This window comes from Natator depressus, chromosome 8, assembly GCF_965152275.1.
Source record: "Natator depressus isolate rNatDep1 chromosome 8, rNatDep2.hap1, whole genome shotgun sequence".
NCBI lineage: Eukaryota > Metazoa > Chordata > Testudines > Cheloniidae > Natator > Natator depressus.
In genome coordinates, this window is record NC_134241.1 from 100,447,260 (window position 1) to 100,465,246 (window position 17,987).

At 47.9% G+C, this 17,987-nt stretch overlaps 1 long non-coding RNA gene across 2 annotated transcripts; it reads left to right on the top strand.

The window, feature by feature from the left end:
- The first annotated feature begins 8,074 nt into the window (after positions 1 to 8,074).
- On the top strand, positions 8,075 to 11,324 carry LOC141992979 (uncharacterized). 2 transcript variants are annotated; one of them, XR_012640711.1, is made up of 3 exons: positions 8,075 to 8,167; positions 9,221 to 9,358; positions 11,130 to 11,324. It is a non-coding gene; the product is annotated as an uncharacterized LOC141992979 (long non-coding RNA). The 2 variants fall into 2 exon arrangements; XR_012640712.1 differs by having other exon boundaries at positions 8,075 to 8,129.
- Positions 11,325 to 17,987: the final 6,663 nt, after the last annotated feature.

Below are 17,987 nucleotides of genomic sequence, written 5' to 3' on the forward strand. Positions count from 1 at the left end.
CTTCTAGAAATACATTCAAATGCAGGGCACTGGAGCAGAAATGAAAAACGTTAACACCCAAAACCAGCGGTTATAGCAACTAGCACACAACGTGGTGTCAACTCTCTCCAGCGTGCCAAGTCTGCGTTCTCCTCAAGGAAGAGGGAAAGGGGATCTGGAAATACAGAGAATAGTTGTATGAAGTTTCCTTCGGGGCCACATTGTATCTTGTTAGCGACTTGCTATCGCAGATGTTCTGGGCAGGGATGGGCAAGCCCCGCTTGGGATCAGGAAACGCACATGGAGACTTGAAATGACTCCCCTTTGCTGTACATCTGGTTTGCAAATCAGCGGTCTGCATTTCCGATTTCATACCTGCCCTCCAAACCAAAACTGCAGGCTTGTAGAGAGAAACATGGCTTCCCACAGCTCTTCGTATGCAACCGGACATTATGCTATCACTGGCACGGACGTACTATAGGGAGGAGAGCCACAGAAGTCCCTATTGTTAATTACATTATTTTGCTAGCACCGAGAGACTCCAACAGGCTCTGTTGTGCTAGGTTCTGTACAAACACATGGTAAGAAACAGCCCCTGCCCTGAAAAGCGTATAATAGAAAAGACACACAATGGGTGAGAGGGGAAATAGCAGGGGGAAGGGAAATGATTAGCCCAGTGCAGCTCATTGCCACAGCCAGGAGTAGAAACTGGTCTCCTGACTCGCTCTCCGCTGTCCTATCCACTAGACAACACTGGCTTCCTGATAAAGAGAGGAGACTGGCTAGATTTGGGCTGCAAATATTATGTGAGGCGCATAATACAATGTGGCTGACTAGATTTTTAGTTTTTTTATAATTTCAGCGGATAACATCGATGTTTATTTTTAAGCGTTTTTTTTAGATTTTTATTCACAGTTGCGTGAGATTATGGTGGGGGTGGGAGGTGTCGGACAATAATTATTTAATGCCGGTAGGCATTGAGAGTCACAAAGTTAAAGTTTTTCAGCCGTTCAACCACAAATTGTCAACATCGCAGGTCAAATATACACAGTAAATGTCCTTAAATCAAACTGTAATAAGTTCTCAAGTAGCATTTTTCTTTCTTTGCCTCTCTGTACATTTCAGTTCTTATCTCTAGAAATAATTTTGGGGGGTTACTTTTTGGGGTGCACAGTGAAATCGACGTTTACTGATAAAAATCGAATCCTTCCAAATGTAAACACAACCTTTAGGGTTTTCAGTTTTAAGCAGAAACTTTTAAGCCACGCAGTCCGTGTGGACTTCTGCTTATGAACCGACGCGGTATGGCCCAGTACTATTGCAAGGTCAGGCTTGACAAAGCCCTGGCTGGGATGATTTAGTTGGGGACTGGTCCTGCTTTGAGCAGGGGGTTGGGACAAGATGACCTCCTGAGGTCCCTGCCAACCCTGATCTTCTATGATTCTACACGCATACCAACGGGTGCATAACAAAGGGAGCCAAAGACTGAAAATACTAATAATAGAAAATACTAACCCAATGCATGGTAACTAACAACACAGTGTACTGTATAATAGCCACCGTGCTATCGCCCCTTATCTATGTGCTGTCGGCCCTCCAGTCATGTCTCTCACACTAAAGAAATTCAAAAGAACTTGGAACCACTATTGAGGTTTTCGTAAAACAAATTGAACATGCACAAAAATAGCAACTCTAGTAACCTGGCACAGAGCCTGGGCTATTGTTTTACCAGCTATAAATGATCCCAGCTGGCAGTTTCACTCCTGATTTTGTGTGCGCACATACAGGAAAACGCTCATTCGCTGGTCTTGATCTTCATGCCCTAAGACGTCTGAGCTGTTATTGTCTTTATAGGTCAGACTATGTCAAACCACTGGGGATAGGAACCTGGTATGACCGCTGGTTTTAATTGGATTCTGACGGCTGCAATAGGAATAGCATTGGGAAGTGGCAATTTGCTGGGGAGCTACCATTGTTTTCAGTGTCTGACTACATTACAGCAGTGCCCAGAATAGAGCCGCACTGCCATTGGCTAAGGTGGCCTGACACGTCCCATGATGAGATGCAGTTTTCAGTAGCTTATAACTTTGCCAAACTTTAATTGTTTGGGCTCAGGTTTCCCATGCAAGGTGTCTGCCTCAGCATAGGTGTCAACTTCCCCTCTAGCTGGGGGGTGGGGGGTGCTCGACCCTTCCCCCGTCCGCCCCAGGCCCTGCCCCCACTCCACCCCTTCCCCCAAGCCCCTGCCCCGCCTCGCCACTTCCCACCTCACCACCACGCCACTCCTTCCCCCAAGCCCCTGCCCCCACTCCACCCCTGCGCCGCCTCTTTCCGCCCCCTCCCCTGAGCGCCCCAGGCCCTGCCCCCACTCCAGCCCTTCCCCCAAACCCCTGCCCCCACTCCACCCCTGCGCTGCCTCTTTCCGCCCCCTCCCCTGAGTGCACCCCATCCCCGCTCCTCCCCCTCCCTCCCAGCACCTCCTGCGCCCCACAAACCAGTGGTTTGCAGGAGGCGCTGGGAGGGAGGGGGAGGAGTTGATTAGTGGGGCTGCCGGCAGGCGGGAAGCACGGGGGCTTGGGGGGAGAGGGGAGAGCTTGGTGGGTGCTAAGCACCTGCTTAGCTCCAGGGCTGGAGTACCCCAAGGAGTTGGCGCCTATGTGCCTCAGGATGACTTTTTAAATGATGTTTTAAGTTTCAGCTGAATTGGTTCTGCCATTTCTGAGAATGAGATTAGGGCAAAATATAAATTGTTTTGCCCATGTAAAAAAATTTTTTAGAACCATTTCCTTGAGAAACTCTAGCACCTTCATTCTTTGGAGTGGGAACTTAACTTGGGTAGGGAAGGAGAGGGGTGTAGGCCTTGCTGGAGCCCTAGGCATAGCTAACAGTGGGAATCAAAGGCTGTGAACCAGAGGAGGCCTGGCCTTGGCAAAATAACACCAAACTAGGTATTGGCTAGCCAAGTAAGCACATTCCTGACCAGAGAGGATGGTACAAGAACACCCAGAGTTCTCAAGTAACTCCATAAACACATTCCTAAGAGATGGTAGAGAAACACACCGCCCCCTCGGAAGATAAGGATGGGGTGACAGGACAATGGAGGAGGACGTTTTGTTCAAACTAGCAGGTACAAGGTGTAGGGTGGTAACTAATCACGTCCGGAGTGTAGTACGGAACTTGTTTGTATCCCTGTATAAAAGGAGAAGTCATAGGAGAGGCAGCTTTGGCCAGCCGAGGGGGCAGTGTCCTGGTGCGTGGACTGAGCGGGTACCATTGTCGCGGGCACACGTGTGTTTGTGCACCTAGAGAGTGCTAGCAGTGTGCTTTGCCGACAGTTAACCTGGCCGAGCACCTTCACCCCTGAACCGAGCCGGAGGTCTTTCTTGTGAATAACTTCGGGGTCTGCTGAATGCAAATGCTCGCACTGTCGGCTGGTGTCGCTGACCTTGGCGGGCCAAGAACTGTAACAATCCTGGAGCAGCAACCACATACCTCAGCGCTTGGCAACAGGGGGTAGAGAGGGGTCAGGGATGTGCTTTTTGCTGTCTCTGTGGAAATCAACCCACATGTGGCCCATTTCTAAGCTTCTGGCCAAATCTCAATTGGCACATGCTCAGTAGAGGTCTGTTAGAGTTTGGCAGCTAAATTCCCTGGCTCCTCCCCCACTCTGTCCCCTCCCAACTCGCCACGTGCATCCCTCCTCTTCTCCCCCTCCTCGCTTGCCCCCCCCCCCACTGCCACTTGCTGTATGTGTCCCTCCTTTCCTCCATCCCCTCCTCCCTGCTCGGTCCCTCCACCGCCACTCGCCGGGTGTGGCCCTCCGCTTCTCCCCCCTCCTCACTCGGGCTCTCCCCCCCACACAGCCACTTGCTGTCTGCATCCCTCCTCCCCTCTCGAGTGGTGGTGGGGAGAAGGGGAGGGATGTGGTGAGCAGTGGGTGGGGGCTGAGCGGGAAGGAGAGGACGAACCAGTGAGCGGCGGCAGGGACCTCTGGAGAGGGGGGCGGAGTGCTGGAGAGGCGCAGCCAGGCAGTGGCGGGCGGAGAACGCTGAGCTTTTATATGCACCAGGCAGCTTCCCAGCTTCGTCCGTAATCTCCCTGGGGAGTCCTCCTCAGCAACCCGGCAACCTGCATGGCGCATGATAAATAAGCAAAAACTTCTGGCAGAGGCTCACTCCCAGCAGGGAGGGGAAGAGGCGGGGCCACCACGGCCCAGGTGTCTGGTGGCCAGGTCGGTGGCGGCTGCCTCCCCAGGCCTATTCTGCCCGCTGCCCATGAGTTCTGCAACCCTAACTTGTAACCCTAACCCTAACCCAATTGTTAGATTGTGTTACACAGGAGGCCAGACTAGATGATCACAATAATCCCTTCTGGCCTTAGACTCTATGACTGCGAATTGCATTTGACACCTGGACTAATCCCAGTGATGTCCACGAGACTAGTGTGGAATGGGGTGGGGTTCAACGTGAGTGAAAGTATCACAACTTCCAGCTGTTGGATCATGTTATTTATATCTTTCTCTGCTAGATTGAAGAGCCCGTTATTATATATTTGTTCCCCCAAGACTGCAATCAAGTCACAGTCTTTAAGTACCTAGACGGGGAACAATTATTTCATAATGGGCTCTTCAGACTAGCGGTTTGTTTGTTTACTTTGTGTGTATCATTCGCCTTCAACAATAAGATGACTCAGGTTTGTCTCACACACAGTGCTCCAGCTTTTGATTTCACAACACAGCAATTTTTCTACACTGACTTAACAAATCTGAAAACATGTCTCTTGTTTTTAGGTTTTAGAGAACACTTCTTTTACGTGGAAATACTTGGTCAATTGACAGTGACTGTGTAACACCTATGTCAGAGACGTCTAAGTCAGGAATAGCGGGGTGAAATTGAGAAAGGGAAACGTAAGGCCAAAGATGAAGAAAAACGTCCTGACTGTGAGATGCATTCGGCAGAGGACTAGTCTCCCAGGGAGAAATGATGGAGGCCTCATTGCTTGGAACTTTTCAAACCAGATTGGACACAGGACTCGCAGATATACGGTAGGCAGTGGGCTAGAGTGACTCGAAGAGGCCTTTTCCATCTGTGATTCTGTGGTAATGTAATAAATCCGTGGCCGCCTAGAGCTTCAAGGTTATTGCTGTGCTGCACAATGGGGCAGTTTTGAAATTCCTGGCAATGGTGGGAATAGAACTCAGACCTCTGCTCTGACAGCGCAGGCCCCGCCATTTAAAGGAGAATTACTGTTAGCCTTATAGGGCTTATGACAAACATCTATGGTGTTTCAGAGTAGCAGCCGTGTTAGTCTGTATTCGCAAAAAGAAAAGGAGGACTTGTGGCACCTTAGAGACTAACCAATTTATTTGAGCATAAGCTTTCGTGAGCTACAGCTCACTTCATCGGATGCATAAAGTGGAAAATACAGTGAGGATGTTTTATACACACAGACCATGAAAAAATGGGTGTTTATTACTACAGAAGGTTTTCTCTCCCCCCACCCCACTCTTCTGCTGGTAATAGCTTATCTAAAGTGATCACTCTCCTTACAATGTGTATGATAATCAAGGTGGGCCATTTCCAGCACAAATCCAGGGTTTAACAAGAATGTCTGAGGAACAGTGGGGGGGGGGGGGGGGAGGAAAAAACAAGGGGAAATAGGTTACTTAGGCTTGAATAGAGACTGGGAGTGGTTAAGTCATTATGCAAGGTAACCTATTTCCCCTTGTTTTTTCCTCCCCCCCCCCCACTGTTCCTCAGACGTTCTTGTTAAACCCTGGATTTGTGCTGGAAATGGCTCACCTTGATTATCATACTCATTGTAAGGAGAGTGATCACTTTAGACAAGCTATTACCAGCAGAAGAGTGGGGTGGGGGGAGAGAAAACCTTTTGTAGTGATAAACACCCATTTTTTCACGGTCTGTGTGTATAAAACATCCTCACTGCATTTTCCACTTTATGCATCCGATGAAGTGAGCTGTAGCTCGCGAAAGCTTATGCGCTCATAAATTTGTTAGTCTCTAAGGTGCCACAAGTCCTCCTGTTCTTTTATCTATGGAGTTCTGTGTCTTTCCAGTAGAGGGCAGTGGTACGCAACCACTAGATAGTGCTTTACAATAATTAGCCCAGTGCACAGATCTAGTGGGCGTTATTTCTGTAATCAGCAGCTATATAGCCTCCACGCCAAACATTTCCTCTGGAAATAATTGCGTTTAGAGCCATGTGCTGTTTGTTCTCATGCCTCATAACGAGGGTTGGTCAACAAACAGGAAGTATTTTTTGCAAAAAATTTGAAAAGCAAGAAAACATTTTCATTTTGTTCAGCGTTGTTCATGGCATTTTTTTTTTGGTTTTTCAATAACATTAAATGAATTTTTTTCTTTGTCCCCCCCCCTTTCCCTTTCTCCTGCTCTTTTAACATTCCCCCCCGCCCGAGGGGAAAATAATAAAGAAAAAAAGAAGAAAAATAACCCCCAAAACACACACCAACCCCCACCCCCCGTGTTTTTGGTAGTCGAAATTTTTCAGTTTTAGCTTCATTTGAAAAAAATGTTGATGAACAAAAATTGTTGTCATTACACAAATTGAATCTATTTCCCCAGGTTAAGTATCCTCACACCTTCTTGTCAGCTGTCTAAATGGGCCATCTTGATTATCACGACAAAAGTTTTTTTCTCCTGCTGATAATAGCTCATCTGAATTAATTAGCCTCTTACAGTTTGTATGGTAACTTCCACCTTCTTTGTATGTGTATCTATATATCGTCTTACTACATATTCCATTCTATGCATCCAATCAAGTGGGCTGTAGCCCACGAAAGCTTATGCTCTAATAATTTGTCAGTCTCTAAGGTTCCACAAGTCCTCCTGTTCTTTTTGCAGATACAGACTAACACGGCTGCTACTCTGAAACCAAAAATCGCGGTGTGAGTGACGACAACTTTTCCACCAGGTCTAATTACGCTTGTGCCCAGAAAGGCCTGTCTTCATTTTGAACATCTGGATTTCAGCCCTTTACGATCAATCACATGTTGATCTGAACACAGAAATCCAAGGAAAAGAAATCATGGGAGCCTTGATATTGCTTTACAGTTAGGACCTGTCGGTAGCAATGGTGTCCTTTATGATGGACGTTGTGCCTTTAAGAAGTAGAGCCCGTTGTGTCACTGACACTCCATTTCGTTCCACACCGTTGCTCCGTGAGACCCTGAAACAGTTGACTCTTCCACATGGCCTGGGGGACTTGTCTGTCAATTGTCAGAGGGATTTCATTAATATCGCATCATTTGGGAACCCCAGTATGAGAACCTGGTATTTTCCAATTGGAAAGAATGGGCATAGGGCAGTGCCTTATTCTTGGCGGTGGTGTTCGATTGTTGTGTATTTTTTAATTAGTAGATCTCTCCGTCCTGGAGACCTGCTCTTCTCTTCAATCCCAGGCAAAAACGTCTCTCAGGGGTCTCAGACTTCTGTCCTTGAAATCTATTCACACCGCCCGTCTAAAGGGCATGGCTGTTCCCAGAGACCATATGACACAATGACATTTCTCGGCTTTATTCAGCTCTTTCTCTTCCTGCCTCCCCTGGGGGTACCCGGCTGTTAGCCCCCCCGGACCTACAACACTCTCACGGCTCACTACATGTGACAATCCCACTCAGCGAGTAAGAACCTTCCACATTTCAGAGGCACGCAGCCGCTGCTTCCTGATAATGGTTCCTTCTGTACCAGCATACCTTTAAAAATCACGTCCCCCTGGGTTAATCTGAAATCCATTCAGCATTTCTGGCTTCCTCCTCACTGCCTCATTACAATGGGAGGCCCATAGTGATTATGTGAAGCAGAGATGTATGTGCTCAGATTCATCCCCCCCCTTTAGTACCTGCATCTGCTTGCTTGGTCTATGGCCAAAAAAGTGACTTAAGTTCTTGTGTTTTTGTTAGATTTTTTTTTTTTTAACCAAGCAAACCCGCCTGCCTCTTGCAAAGCTACAGCCAAGCGGCTAGGCCAAAATCCTGGGCCTCTGTTATGGTAATTGCATGGTTGCTGTCTCCACGAAGCAGATGCAGACTGGTTAATAATAAGACTGTTTAACAGCCACAGAGGAGGAGAGTGACTCTTTTGTGAGGCACTTGCCGGGGTTGGAGGACACTTGTAAGGAAACAACTGGAGCTTGTTGAATAGAAGTGCAGGTTATCAGATGGGTTTCACTTGTGTCCCATGGGTCTGTTTTTTGGGGGGCTAGGGGGTGGGTTTTGTTTTCCCTGCTGCTGAATTAGGGAAGTGCCTTGGCTGTAGCAATTGGTGGGAATAATGGCTCCTGTCCCACAGTGGGTGTTTGCCTTTCAGGAAGGGCCTGGGGGTGTGTGTGTGTGTGTGTGGGGGCGCTGAGAAAAGCAAGGCAGTCTTTTAATATTATGGACGGTGCAGGTCGGAAGTAGGGTGGGTCCCCTGCTGGGGAGTCTGGCTCCTGCAGCTGAATCCTTGATGGAGCTCAGAAGCTCTGGGGCTGTTAGGAGCTGGGGTTTGGTCCAACCTGTTACAAATGGAGAGAGTGTTGGTGACATTGCGAGCGGGGTGTGGATTTCAAATCCCCTCCAAAGTGAATGGGTGCTTCTGATTCACAGGGAGTGGGACACAGAGGGCAGGCCAGGGATGGGGAGGGAGTGTGGTCAGATCACATTGCACTGCAGCTATTCTCTGCTTCCAGAGCTTGGTGGGGACCAAGAGAAGAGGCTGCTCCAACTGAGGCCAGTGGCCAAGCAGGGCCCTGCCCAGCCCCAGAATATGGGGCGTGTAAAAGTGACTTAAAGCCCAAGGGACAGAATACCAGAGAATCAGAGCAAGGGGATTCAAGCAAACTGTTTTGTTTGGTCACCTTCTGAATGAAGGGTATAGGCTGGGACTCCTGTCTCAGCCCGGAGACAAAGACCTGGTCTCGCGGGAGCATGGCGCTCCGGAGATCTAATCCTGGCTCTGACACCCACACCCTCTGTGGACTTCAGCAAGTCACTTAACCCAATTGTGTTTCCGTTCCTCTAGCTGTACAAGGAGGAGAAGAATACTTAGTTGCCTGCCCATGTCTCGGGGCGGTAGGAAGGATTAACCAATTAGTTTTACAAAATGCTTAGAAGATGAACAATGCTGCATGGTCAAAATCCATCGCTCAGCCGTGGTGGAGTTGCATTCGCTTATGTCCGGTGCTGTGTTATTTTCATCCATGCTTTTCCTTCACTCGTCCACAGGGTGTTGCTAATGAGCAATGAAAGGCACTCAGCCCAATCTGAGCCTGAACATGCCAGTTCAAAGTCACCCCAGATGTGTGTGTGACGTCATTGACTGCTGTGGGGTGCTTAGACCTTCCTCTGAAGCATCTAGTCCTGGTGACTATCTATCTATCTATCTATCTATCTATCTAATCAGCCATCGTGATCATTTCTGTAAGCCAAGGGTTAAACAATCACTCCAGCAGTTTAAGTAATTCTGCCAACAAAAGATTCAGATACATAAATATATTCCTTCTCCAATTCAGGTAGCTCTCCAGGCTTCAGTGGGATCTCCTAGGACTCCAGTAGCCACCCTATTTAATCAGCCCATACGATCAGTCCCGTTCGTCCCTCCCAAGTTGCAGAAAGGCCCTTTGAAACCTTTGTCTCTTTAATGAATTATCTGTGTGTTGCCATTGATGATTTAACCAGCCAGCCTATTCTGCACTACAGTTCTCAGGTTAATAATGTGCAGTGCTGGCTACAGTTGAGAGCTTTAAAAAAAATGAACAAAAAAGCTGAAACCCTGAAAAAGCAAAGCACTGTAAATAATTACAACTGTCAATTTCCCTTTGCCAAACCTCCATTGTCCTCAGTGGTTTCATTTGTAGATCTCAGTCACTGAGTGTCCCATTTAAAACGATGTGGTTTATACACACACAATGCACTGGAATGGAAGGGTTCCCAGTGAAATCCACAGCAAAACTCCCATTGGTGTGAATGGGAGCAGGAGCAGATCCAGGCTAGGCACTTCGGCGAAGTCAGCAAGAGTTGGGATGGCTCAGGATTTGGCTTCAAAAAACCTGATCCAAAGCTGATTGAAGTCAATGGGACTTCAGTCTTCTTTGGTTCAGGTCTATAAATACTGGTTCAGGAAAACACTCAAATGCCCTTCTGGACTGGGAGCCCTAGTTGAGAAAGTCACTTCTGCTGGGTTCTGTTGAAGGTGGATTTCCCCCAAGAGGTTTGCTACCTGTGTCAGTCTGAATGCTTCCCTTAATAACATCAGATGGGCACCAGCTTGCATATTGCTCCAAAATTGACAATAATAATAAATATGCAAGCAAACACATCCAGCTCACCTCCTCCCAACTCACGGGTTACGGAGTTTTCCAGGAGGATGCGGTTGTTAATAAATCACAGGCATGTCAATATGGCCCACCACCGACACCGGTGAGGCAACCTAATCTACAAGCGCATTAGGATGTGGGAAAACAATCATCCAAGAAGGAAACACATTATCTGGCCTTGTCACTTTACAAAGTAATTTAAATTAATTTTTCCCTAGAGTGGTTAGGGACCACTGCTGCTTGCCCTTGTCTATTCTCTCTGGCTAATGAAGCTTTACCAGCTACTGCTAGTGAATTTCTATTAAGACCTCATCTTAGAGGTTACGGGGCAAAATCATTTCTGCTCCTGGGAAAGATGTCTATGAATTTGTAATTGTAAGTCCATGTTTGATAGGGATTAGCATCTGAAAGGGATAGTGTGTGTGCGGGGGGTGGGGGGTGGGCAAGGGCGGGGCAGAACATTATTTCAATTAGTAGAAGAAAAGCAACTTAACGTCTGGTTATAGTTTATGCTTTTAATTTTCTTCTATTCAGGCACCTAGGATAATTATTTTCATAGGACATTTCTCTCCGCTGCCACTGCCTTGCAGCCCTCTTAAAGTACACAAGATGAGATGGGGTGTTTTCATTCTTCCGACTTTCCTCCCACATGATAGCCATAACTTCACAATTTAGGGGGGAAAGTTGGTTCCTCTCCAACTCTATCTTCTCTGCGCCTGACCTGACCTGTCGTTTGTGCGGGTGATAGTAGCTATGATGCTGTTGTTCATAAAGGGGCACTGAACTATGAACTAGTTGCTTTATTCTTATTTATTTAGACAGGAAGCTGTTCTTGTTCTTAAGGCACTGGACATGGGTCTAGGTTCAATTCCTGGGTCGTCCAGAGACTCCCTGGGGGACCTTGTGGAAGTCACTCCATTTCTCCGTTCCTCATCTGAAAAACGGGGCTGAAGACAGTGCTTTCTTCTTGGCAGATGGTAAGATCATTGAGACTGGCCTGTCTCTGATTATGTGGAGATACAGTGCTTAGCACAATGGGAGCCTGATCTCAGGCCTCTAGGCACTACTGTAATACGAAAACTATAATAATTAAAAGTGATTAATAATAAGATCACCATATTTTTGGAGGTGTAATTTCGTCTCAGCCTGTGAATAGCTTCTACATCAAGGCTAAGTCAGCCACATATAACAAAACTAGCTTTGTGTTGAGCATCATTGGCCTCTACATAAGACGAGTGCTTAATTTCACATCAGGCAAATGTGATCGCACTTGCCCTCAAATCTGCCAATTTCAAACTACACAACGAAGGCCAAAGCAGATTATCGGCGCTCCAACGGGGCTCAGTCCATGGGCCTAACCTGTAGCCCAGTTGCTTTCTCTGCTCAATCGGGTCAGCTATTCCTTGGCAACTGTGCAATCAGCATTCATGACTGGAGACTCACCGTGACAAAGGCCAGTTATTATTTCGGGATGATCATGAAATCCATTTAGGGTCATGCCTAGTGAAAAGAAGGAAGAAAACTCTTCTGCCACCGATGCTGTCAGCTGAGATGATCATTGTTATGGGGTTTCCAGTCCTTCCAGCTTCCTGGCTTATCAGTGGATGCAGCTGGAGGCTTCAAATACCCTCCCAGCTTGCTGCTGATTTTATGGGGTGAAGATTAGAGATGGTGATCGGATAGTAAATTATGCATTCCACTTGATACCGGTGGGCAATAGGGAATATCTAGATAAAATTAATCTTTCCCCTCTTTTTAAGTATCACATATTGGAATACTCACTATCTCCCACCACAGTATTACAGTAACACTTGTCCTTGAATTACTAGTCATGTAACATCCTTCTGTGCGCTGAACAGAGAGCAGAATGAAAATAATGAATGAAAGGTCTCAACGACTGCACGCAGGCAGGACTGATGTTACATGACTAGAATCCCTGGAATTATTCAGAGTTTCATAGATTAAGGCAAGACGGGACCACTGGTAGTCTGAGCGTCTCCATCACACCGGCCAGAGAATTTCACCCAGGATGGGGCAGAATAGGATAGGCTGGCTCTTTTGTGAGAGATGAAGTTTTAACTTCCTTGTCCTGACCAAGTTGCCGTTTGGCTGATCACATTTTGCCTGGCTGAAATTCCCTCTGCAGCTTCTACTGGACTCGGTGTTCTTCGCTTCCACTCCAAATCTGCCGTACAGGGTTGCTGTGTGCTGCCAGGCCGCTGTCGTATTCATCTCAAGAATGGGACAGAACAAATCATTTGCCTTGAGTCACGCAGTCAATGAATGCAGGACGCTTTTGCGGCTTGTGAAGGATCAGTCAGCAGGGGGTGACTTCCTAAGATTTATTCAAGAAGTGGTTGCAGGTTTCCCCCAGGCAGCGCTGCCCAAGAGCTAGATGTGTTTCTGATGGATGAGTCTGCCTGTCTGCAGTGTTGTTGTGGTTGTGTTGGTCCCAGAATATTAGAGAGACAAGGTGGGCGATATCTTTTATTCAATTGGACCAACTTCTGCTGGTGACAGAGACAAACTTTCAAGCTACATCGAGCTCTCCTTCGGGTCTGGGACAGGTACTCCCAGCATCACAGCTAAATACAAGTGGAACAGATTATTTAGCACAGGTAGTGAGCAGCACATATTCCAAGGGACCATTCAGGCCCGTTAAGACCTCTGCAGTCACAGGACAAATAAGGGGACGGGGGAGTTAGTGAGTTACAGATTGTTGTAATAAGCCATAAATCCAGTGTCTCTGTTCAGTCCATGATGTTTAGTGTCTTGCAGACCTATGAATTGAAGGTCCCAGTCTCACCTTTTTGAAGGAATTGTGCAGGTTTCCTTTGAGGACGAGGACTGAGAGGTCAGCTATAGAGCGATCACTTTGTGACAAGTGCTCACCCACAGGTGACAGGGTGTTTTTGTCTTTTATCATTTTTCAGTGTGAGTTCACTGGCGAGCCTAGCGATTGTCTGGTTTCACCCATGTATTGTTATTGGGGCATTTAGTGCACTGGAGGAGGTACACCCCATGTTGGCATAGGCATGTGTAGGACCCATGGCTCTTGAAAGGTGTGTTGGGGTGGGAGTTGATCATTGTAGCAGTAGCGATCTGAGGGGAGGGATAGCTCAGTGGTTTGAGCATTGGCCTGCTAAACCCGGGGTTGTGAGTTCAATCCTTGAGGGGGCCATTTAGGGGATCTGGGGCAAAAATTGGGGATTGGTCCTGCTTTGAACAGGGCGTTGGACTAGATGACCTCCTGAGGTCCCTTCCAACCCTGATAGTCTATGATATGTCTGCAGGTTTTGCATCTGTTGTTCTGGCAGGGTCAAGTGCCACTCTTGAGTAGGTGTGTCCTGGTCTGTCGGGAGCTTGCTTCTTAGCTTGAAAGTTTGCCTCTCTCATCAACACAAGTTGGTCCACTAAAAGATATTACCTCACCCACTCTGCCTGTATAGCCATTACTCTTGGGAGTAGCCCCCTGGAGAATTCTTGTAAGTACTGCCCCAGGGTTGTATAATCAGTCTATAAGTCTGCAGCCATGGATGATTATTGTGCTGAATCCAGAGTAGTTTTGCCCCGTCTCTATTCAGGCCTGGCCCGTTGAAATGGGTGGGAGTTTCATCTGCTAAGGACTGAATAAGAACTCTAGGCTTTAGTCCTGACCTTGCAAAGTGCTCTGGGTTCCCTGGGAATGAAAGGTGCTGCAATAATATCATCAATGTTTTAGCTACAAATTAGGCAACACCTGAGGCACTGGTTGTCCAAGGAGGATGCATGAAATATTAGGGCAATGGGGACAGTAATTAATAATCCAGACCCTCAGCTGGTGTAAATCAATCCGTGGAGCAATGCTGATTTACACCAGCTGGAGAGCTAGCCTAGCATTTTGAATTTCACTTTGTATGGGAACTGCTCTCTGCTTCACTGGAAGCTGTGAAGCAGGACGGGGGCTCCCTGTATTGGTTTATCAGCTAGTGCCTTTGGATTACGTACTGAGCAGGGAGGAGGCAGGGGAGGGGTCTGGTTTTCCTCTTGCTCGCACTAGCCTGAATCTGGAGTGACGCTGCTGAAGTCGATGGAGTAACGCTGGTGTGAAAGGGTTGTGAGAGAAGACCCTGGGACTTGGTCTCTAGGCACATGTTCTAGGCACGAGAACTTAACAGAGTCAAGGCACAACTCAGGCCAGAGAGCGAAGGTGTCGTCAGACGTCACCGGTGTGGTGCTCTGCTCTGTTCAATGTTGATAACAGTCGGCTGCGTGCGTGCGTTCCCTCTGTGTGCTGCCCCAGCTCTGTGCAGATCACTGGCACAGCAGGCCCCGAGAGAATCCCCAATGACCACAGACTCTGATAAGGTACGAAGGCACCCAGCCAGGTTTATTGTCAAACGAAGCACAGTAATAGTTTCCTGCAGACTCTACAGGACACACGACAAATATGTGCCCCCTGACAACGGACCGGCTCAGTCCGTGGCGGGATTCTCCACTGCCCTCTAGGACAGACAAAGACACCGCCCCAGGGGTACACTTTTATACACAGGTGTTATACCAATAAAATAAAAACCAGCAGGATCTTATTAAAGGGGATAAGGCAAAATGCCACATTTATTGTAACACAATTTGATTTATGACCAATAACTAATATCTACGACCTATGTATACACGCGCATGCACATCAAATGTTCTGTAGCTGCTGTATAGTTACCAGTCCTGAATGTAGCTTGAGTTCATGGCTTGGGTTCGTAACTTGTGGCGGCTAACTGGCCAGGAAAGCCAGGCACAAGGAAGGGCTGGGTCTCAGTTGGGCATGCACCGATGCCCTTCCATGTTGGCAGCAGAATGTTACCCTCCAAAATCTTCCATCTCATCCATCCTTTTTTGTAGGCTTTAGTTTGAATCCAGAGTCTATAGGTCTTGCTGTGTCAGGCTGCCTCTGGATTCGGTGTGATTGATCACCCATCAATTGCAGACATGACTTTCAGCCTAGGACCTGGCTTTGATGTTTCTTCAGTTGTACTTTTGTTCTTTTCTTTTTAGGGTGGCCTCTTCTTGCTTTGTCAGGGCTGTTGTCTGCATCTGCAGCCGTTGATGTTTACACTTTATTTCATCAGGACAGGCTGGGGCTGGAGGTTGATTCCACCATTCATACTTACCTTATTCACACATCTAAACCAAACTAATAAGATTACAGCAGGGTTTTGCAAAAATGAAGGTTGCAGCAAGCTTTTACAAAATGGAGTGAGCATTTTAAAATGGAGTTCGGGACAAGTTAAAATGGAGTTTGAGTTACAATATGGACAAGGGTAAGGAATGGCAAACAGTGAACAGAAGTTACAATATAGACAAGTATAATGAATGCCAAGCAGTGAGCAGAAGTTACAGTGTTGAAACACTGTAAGTTTCAGCGATTTAAGCAGCAATTGGATTGAAATGAAACTCAATTAGCCAGTTATTGGGGTAACCGGTTTTATGAATGAATGTTGTTTCATTCATAAAACTTTGCTTCTGAAGTTATATTAATAAAGTGAACAATTAAAAACAATTTCATTGATCCGTTCTACACAGGTACAAACAGGTTACACATGACTCCAATGTATAGAGGTGCAACCCCTCTACGTGTTAGGGTGCTGCCTCTCATCTTGCACATGTTGGTTCGAACAAAACAACTCTCTCCACCACAGAATCATAGAATATCAGGGTTGGAAGAGCCCTCAGGAGGTCATATCGTCCAAGCCCCTGCTCAAAGCAGGACCAAGCCCAACTAAATCATCCCAGCCAGGGCTTTGTCAAGCCAGGCCTTAAAAACCTCTAAGGATGGAGATTCCACCACCTCCCTAGGTAACCCATTCCAGTGCCTCACCACCCTCCTAGTGAAAATTTTTTTCCTAATATCCAACCTAGACCTCCCCCACTGCAACTTGAGACCATTGCTCCTTGTTCTGACATCTGCCACCACTGAGAACAGTCGAGATCCATCCTCTTTGGAACCCCCTTTTAGGTAATTGAAAGCAGCTATCAAATCCCCCCTCATTCTTCTCTTCTGCAGACTAAATCACCCCAGTTCCCTCAGCCTCTCCTCGTAAGTCATGTGCCCCAGCCCTCTAATCATTTTTGTTGCCCTCCGCTGGACTCTCTCCAATTTGTCCACATCCCTTCTGTAGTATTACCCTCCTGCCCCTGTCTTTAGGATGGGTCAGCCTGTTCCTTGTTTTCTATGTGGAATGTGCTCGTACCGGACTGTTCTGGTACCATCCTGGCACGTGTTTATATTACTGGTGCTTAGTACCTTTTAGGTATGTGTACATTTGCAACATCAGCCTTCTTCTTGCCAGCTTCTGTGAGCAGGGCCTGCCTCTGGCTCACAGCTTAACTTTGCTTTATGTTAGCAAAGTCTTGACCATTACTTTAGTTCAGGCCTTAGGCATCATACCAGGCCTCTGATACGAAGACTTATGTTTCAGGACCTCATCTTACTACAGAAGGCATCAGAAAAATAACAGGGTGAGCTGCTTGGGACACTGGCTGAGCCTACGGGGCTTCAATCGTTTGGGACAGGCCAGTTCCTGAGGGTGTGTGGTTGCAGAAGGAGGGTAGCAGTAGCAGGGGGGTGGAATGCAGCAGGTCCTTCTCCAGCCGATCCTTCCACCTCTGTCCCCCCTCACGCTTTTCTCAGCCGGCCCCACTGTGGCTGGGATGGGAGGAGTGGAGCTGGGGCAGAGACGAAAGCTACTATGTCGCCTTTAGAAGGAGAGGGAAGGCCCAATTAGCGGGCCCTTTGCCCAGGGAGGAGCACACTGAGTCCCCCCCCCCCCCAGGCAGCTCTGAGTCCCGTGCACACAGAGCCCTGGGCTGGGTTGCAGGTGGGGCACCCCTTCAGCCATGGGGTTTATAGGTCACAACATTGATTTGGGCTGTTTTCTGCCCTACAGAGGCCTGGCACTCCATGAGTGCTGTTGTGCCCTCATCTCATTATCCTCTGAGCGTTGCCATGGTGTACATTGCCACTTCCAGTGAATTGCTGTGGGTAACATGGCGTTAGCATCCCCTGGAAAGTGCTACGCTGGGCATTGTGCTCTGCCGGGGCTGGGCACCCTGTGGATCTGCTGCGGTGGGTACTGGCTCCCTCTGGGCCCTGCTTTGCTAGGCAGTGCAATATCTTGGGGCTAGGCATCGTTGTGATTGATTGGCACCATCACTCCATTCCCGAGCAGCACTAAGCTGGGCATAGCCACCCTATGGATCTGTGGGGGGGGGGGGGGGGAAGAGGGGCTGGCCCACTGTAGCCACTCCTCTGCTAGGTATTGCAATCCCTTGGGCTAGGCACTGGGATAAGTGACAGGCGTCATCATTCCAACGTTGGCCTTTAGCCATCACCATGCTAAACACCGACACTCACCAGCCATCTGGGGGGGAGGGATAGCTCAGTGGTTTGAGCATTGGCCTGCTAAACCCAGAGTTGTGAGTTCAATCCTTGAGGGGGCCATTTAGGGATCTGGGGCAACTATGGGGGATTAGTCCTGCTTTGAGCAGGGGGTTGGACTAGATGACCTCCTGAGGTTCCTTCCAACCCTGATATTGTATGATTCTACGATTCTATCACCATCCCAAGTGGACGGGTAGCAGCCTCAGTCACATGTCGGTTTGGCCGGGTCAGTTCTGAGTAGCCCAGAGGAGGTATCTGCAGG